This window comes from Notamacropus eugenii, chromosome 2 (genome assembly GCF_028372415.1).
Source record: "Notamacropus eugenii isolate mMacEug1 chromosome 2, mMacEug1.pri_v2, whole genome shotgun sequence".
NCBI lineage: Eukaryota > Metazoa > Chordata > Mammalia > Diprotodontia > Macropodidae > Notamacropus > Notamacropus eugenii.
Genome location: NC_092873.1, coordinates 134,593,619 through 134,599,883, shown reverse-complemented (window position 1 = coordinate 134,599,883; position 6,265 = coordinate 134,593,619). Strand labels below are relative to the sequence as shown.

The window sequence follows — 6,265 nt, the reverse complement described above, 5'->3', positions numbered from 1 at the left end:
TTTTCACTTTTGTTTTTCCAATTGCAAAGATGAAACTACCAATATCATTTCCTCTTCCTCTCCCTTCTTCCCTTTCTATCTTCCTTCCTTCTAAATTCTTTGAACACGTGGAAAAATGAGAAGACCTCAAAGACTTTATAAGCTAGAGAGCATTCTAATTTCTTTGATAAATTCTATTCGTAGGTAACTTTATTTATTAAATTACATTTACCATAACACTTTTATTAATTATTTGATATTTAGTTTTCAACATTCTCTTCCTCAAGATTTTGAGTTCCAGATTTTCTCCCCATTTCTCCCATTTCCATCCTCAAGACACCACTCATTCTGATTACCTCTTCCCCCAATCTGCCCTCCCTTGTAACATGCCCTGTCCTTCTTTTATCCCCTTCCTTTCTATTTACCTTTAGGTCAAAATAAATTTCTATACTCCGTTGTCTGTATATCTTATTCCCAAACTGCATGTAAAAACAATTTTAAAAAAATTTTTAAGACTTTGAGTTTCAAATTCTCTCTCTTCCTCACTACCCACCTAACCTCATTCAGAAGGCAAGCAATTTGATATAGGTAATACGCGTGTAGTCATGGAAAACACTTACATAATAGTGATGTTGTGAAAGATTATATTTCCCTTCCTTTTATCCCACCTCCTAATTTATTCTATTCCTTCCTTTGAGCATGTCCCTTTTAAAAACTGTTTGCTTCGCATAACCCACTCCTCTAATCCGCCCTCCCTTCTATCATGCTCACTTCTTTTATCCTATTCCCCTTACTTTCTTGTAGGGTAAAACAAATTTTCATACGTAATTGAGTGAGCATGTTATTACCTCCTCAAGTCAAATCTGATGAGAGTATGATTCACTCATTCCCTCTCACCGCTCTCCTCTTCCTCCAAAATCTATTTCCTGCCACTTTTATTGGAGGTAATTTACTCCTTACTATGGCTCCCCTACAGTCATTAGTTTTCATTTGCTCCATTATAATTTGTAAAGAGATTTATTTTCAGAGAATTTTTGGATCTCTTTTTCCATTTGGTCAATTTTTCTTTTTAAGACATTCCTCTCATCATTGACTTTTTCGAACTATTTGCCATTTGCTCTAGCTTTTTTTAAGGTATTATTTGCTGTAGTATTTTGGGGGGGGCCTCTGTTACCTAGCTGTTGATTATTTTTTCATTCTTTTCTTGTATCACTCATTACCTAGCTGTTGATTATTTTTTCATGCTTTTCTTGTATCACTCATTTCTCCTATTTTTTCTCTACTTCTCTTACCTGATTTTCAAAATCCTTTTTTTCAGCTATTTCATGGCCTTTGACCAATTTATATTTTTCTTGGAGGGTTTGGATGTAGGATGTTTGACTTTGTTGTCTTCATCTGGTTATGCGTTTTGATCTTCTTTGTCACCAAAGTAAGATTCTACAGTCTGAGATTTATACACTCATATATCTATATCTCTAAGGAGATATATACATACATAGACAGAGGGCACAGGGTTGGCTCAATATGAAGGGAGAATACCTAAAAATAAAATTTACTGTTGAGTAGAATGTACTAGGATTAAGATAAAGGGATAGGTAGAATGTAGTAAATTATCTCACATAAAAGAGGAAAGAAAGAGCTTTCACAATGGAGCTGAAGAGGTGAGAGATGAAAGGGAACAGGTCAGTCTTAGTATCATGGGATTTTGCTTAAGGAGGGAATAACACATGTTCAATCTATTTTATCATTAAGGAAGGCAGAGAGGAAGGTCATAGGAGAGGGAAGATAATAGAAGGGAGACAGAATTGGGGTAAGGGACAATCAGAAGCAAACACTATTGTGGGAGGACAGGTCAAAAGAGAGAATGGAATAAATGGAGGGCGGGTTAGGACAGAGGGAAATGTGCTTAGTCTTTCACAATATAACTGTTATGAAAATGTTTTGCATGACTACACGTGTATGGCTTATATTTAATTTCTTGCTTTCTCAATGAGGGTGAAAGGAGAAGAATGCAAGGAGAAAATATGGAACACAAAGCTTTAATAATAGATGTTGAAAATGTTTTTGCATGCAACTGGGAAAGAAGAAGTATAGGAAATGGGCTATAGAAATATGTTTTGTCCTGCAGGAAAACAGAGGGGAAAGGGTGGAAGAGAGAGGGGAGGAACAGAAGGGAGGACAGACTGTAGGAAGGAGTGAATGGGGTGCATGATGTTCAGGGATGGGGAGTGGGTAAAGATGAGGAGGAAATTTTCAATTCAATTTTTTGTGGAAATGAATGCTGAAAACTGAAAAATAAATAAATTACATATTTTTCAAAATGATCATCATATCCAGAGAAAGAACTATGATACCTAAATGCAGATCGAAAAATACTATTCTCTCTCTCTCTGTCTCTCTCTCTCTATCTCTCTGTCTCTATCTGTCTCTCTCTGTCTCTCTCCCTCTCTCTCTCTCTCTCTCTCTCTCTCTGATTGTTTCCTTTTGTTTCTGATTCTTCTTTACAATAGGACTAACGTTGAAATATGCTTCATATGATTGTACCTGTATAGCCTATATCAGATTATATGCCAAATTGGAATAGGAGGAAGAAAGGGAAAGGGGAAATTTAGAACTCATGATGTGAAAAAATAAATGAATGACTGAATGAATAGATAGACAAATAAATAAATAAATGAATAAATAATCATGTAAGTGCATAAATAGGCAGACAGGCAAACAAACACATTACTAAGCAATGAAAGATAGAAAAAATAGATATATAAAACAATAAATTGGAAATTATTCTTCAGCTCCTCCAATAAGGCCTTTTCTGCCTGAGACCAATTCATATTTCCCTTTAGTTTCAGATACATGTATACTGACAATGTTGCCTTCTTCTAAGTTTGTGTTTTGATCTTCCTTATCACCATTTCTAAGGCCAATGCTAATTTTTGCTTCTTGCTCACTTTGTTAGCCTGTTTTCTAAATTATAAATTTAATTTCTGCCACCATTTGGGTGAGGGAGCTCCCAGTGAGTGACCAGAGTCTGTTTTGATTTCCATCAGCACAAGATGGCAGACTTGTCCCTGGAAGACCTCCTATAGAAGTACAGGGTTATAGAGGAGAGCATATTGAATACCAGTCCAGGAATTGGAGGCTTCTGGGCTGTCACTGGGCTCCTACAGACCCCTCTGATTAAGCCAGTACCAGCTTCAGGTTTCCAACAGTTAATGCTTTGCAAAAGTTTGGTCTCATGCCTATCAGGCAGAAGTTGAGAGTCAAAGATGCCTTGGAGAAACTTATGCAGAATGCTGCTGGATTTTGGGTGAAGGGGAAATTCCACGATGCTTGGTAGAAGCTGAATTCTAGAAAACACCAGGTTGTGGCACCAGAGAAGAGGAACAATCAGCTGATGCTCAGGCAGTCGGCTTAAAAGTGAGCTTACCTGCATCCATGCTGAGGCCAGTCATTGGCACACTGACTCTCATCATGAAGATAATCAAAACTATCTAGCAGAAGATGGCCCTCTCAATTCTTCCTCATCCAACTAGAACGAAAATAAAAGTGGTCAACAACCATTGACATGAATGGATCCTGTAGAATGTAGATGAAGATGATGAAGTTCTTACTCATAGCCAGCAGATGAAAGTCGGCCACACCTCCAGCTTCCTATAGCACATGGGAAGGGCAGGCATACTGGCTCCAAATTCTTCTTACCCGAGGTCATTCCTCTCACCAAATTCCTGCAGAATTACACAGACACAGAGCTTACTGCCCTGTCTTCTCCTCTATAGATGGACCCAAACTTAAACAACACATCCTGGATCACAGTGACCAAGGAAGAGCCCCCTCATAGATATGGCCCCTGCCAAACCCATCTTAAGCCCCCTGGAAGGTTACCAAATGACTGTGAACTACTTACAACCTCGAGTCACTGAGGACATTTTTGAGCTTTTATTTTTATGGAGGGCCCTCAAGTGAGCCCTCCTGATCCATCCTGCAGTGGTCGAGATTTTGTTTGGGAAGAAGCAAGATGCCGTCACTACTTATAAGAAGCACAATAAAAGCGGGGGGCAGTGTCAAGATGGTGTAGTAGAAGGATAGACCTGCTGCACCACTCTTCCCAATAGCCCATAAAATACCTGTAACAATGACTCAAAGCAAATTCTAGGGAAGAAGAAGGTGCAAAACGACAGAGTGCAACAGATTTCCAGCCAAAGACAGCCTGGAAGGTCACAGGAAAGGTCTATTGCACCTGGCTCAGAGCTGAGCACAGCTCCTTCCAGATATGCATGAGAGGCAGCAAGGACAGGATTAGAGTATACCTCAGGGCCCAGAATCATGGGCAGAAGTTAAATTTTCCAGATTTCTTAACCCCAAAATGCCAGAGACAGCTTCAAAGGTCAGTGAGAAAGCTTTTTCCCGGGATGAGAAGGGAGCAGTGTTCAGACCTCGTCCTGGGCCCTGGGCAGTGGCAGCCAATACAGCAGCGTCCATTTTGGGAGCCCTCTGCCAAAAGACCATGGGGGAATTAATAAGCTTACTTGGGTCTCAGTTCTGGGATGAAGATGAATAGAGGTGTGGTGGAGTAAGTGGAAGTTCTGGAGAGGGAATTCTACTAGTAGATCCTGGGTAGAAAAACTTGTGGTTGCTTCCAGACTAGAGTGCAGGCAAAGGGAGGAATAAACTCCTCTCCCCTGATTGTGTCACTTTGGAGGAACTGAGAACTTGCTGGTCCTTAAAGTATACACTTCACTTGACAAAAGTCAAGTGACAGGCTTGGAAAATGCCCCAAAAAGGGAAGAAATAAGACTATAGAAGGCTACTTTCTTGGTGAGCAGTATTTTTCTCCATTGTTACAGATGAGGAAGAACAAAGCATATCATCACATGCCATACCATAGAAGAGCTGAAAAAGGATATAAAAAGGTCAAGTAAGAGAAGTGGAGGAAAAATTGAGAAGAGAAATGAGAACGATATGAGAAAATCATGAAAAGTGAGTCAACAGCCTGCTAAAGGAGACAAGAAAAATGCTGAAGAAAATAACACCTTTAAAAGTAGACTAATCCAAATGGCAAAAGAGGTCTGAAAAGTCAAAGAGAAGAACAATGCCTTAAAAAGCAAAATTACCCAAATGGAAAAGGAGGTTCAAAATCTCACTGGCGAAAATAATTGTTTATGTTTTTATTGGGTTTATTTATTTATTTTTAATTTTCAACATTCATTTCCAGAAAATTTTGAGTTCCAAATTTTTTCCTCATCTCTCCCCTCCTCCCACCCAAGTGCTGTGCATTCTGATTACTCCTTCCCCCAATCTGCCCTCCCTTCTATATATATCCATCTTCTCTCTTTTCTTGTACGGAAAGATAGATCTCTATACCCGATTACCTGTATTTCTTATTTCCCAGTTGTATGCAAAATCAATTCTCAACATTCGTTCTTAAAACTATGATTTCCAACTTCACACCCTCACTCCCTCCCCACTCATTCCCACTGAGAAGACAAACAGTTCAATATGGGCGATATATGAGCAGTTTTGCAAAAGGCTTCCATAAAACTCATGTTGTATAAACTAATGGTATTTCCCTCCATCCTATCCTGCCCCTCATTTATTCTATTCACTTTTTTGACCTTATCCCTTCCCAAAAGTGCTTACTTCTATTTACTCCCTCCTCCCACTTGCCCTCCCTTCTATTGTCCCTCCACTCCTCTTATCCCCTTATCTCCCACTTTCCTATATTGTAAGATAGATTTTAGTAACAAATTGAGTGAGCACTTTATTCCCTCCTTAAGCCATTTCTCCCTATCTCCTCCCAATATATTCCTCTCTCACCCCTTAATTTTACTTTATTAGATAAAATCCTTTCCAAATAAAACTCACTCTGTGCTCTCTCTCTCTCTCTCTCTCTCTCTCTCTCTCTCTCTCTCTCTCTCTCTCTCTCTCTCTCTCTCTTCTCTCTCTCTCTCTCTTGTCTCTCTCTCTCTCCCCATACACAGCTACCCACACCCACACCCACACATGTAAGTGTGTGTGTGCGTATGTGTGTGTGTGTGTGTGTGTGTGTGTGTAATTCCTCCAACTACCGAAATCATAAGAAAAGTTTTAAGAGTTGCAATTATTGTCTTTCCAGGTAGGAATATAAACTGTTCAACTTTAGAAAGACTCATGATTTTTCTTTCCTGTTTACCTTTTCATGTTTCCTTGATTCTTGTGTTTGAAAGTCAAATTTGCTACTCAGCTCTGATCTTTTTCATCAGGAATGCTTTTTTGATCATTTTATCCCCTGAAGTATTATACTCAGTTT

At 39.1% G+C, this 6,265-nt stretch overlaps 1 pseudogene; it reads left to right on the top strand.

The window, feature by feature from the left end:
* The first annotated feature begins 3,214 nt into the window (after positions 1 to 3,214).
* LOC140522822 (polymerase delta-interacting protein 3 pseudogene) lies at positions 3,215 to 4,065 on the top strand (annotated as a pseudogene).
* Positions 4,066 to 6,265: the final 2,200 nt, after the last annotated feature.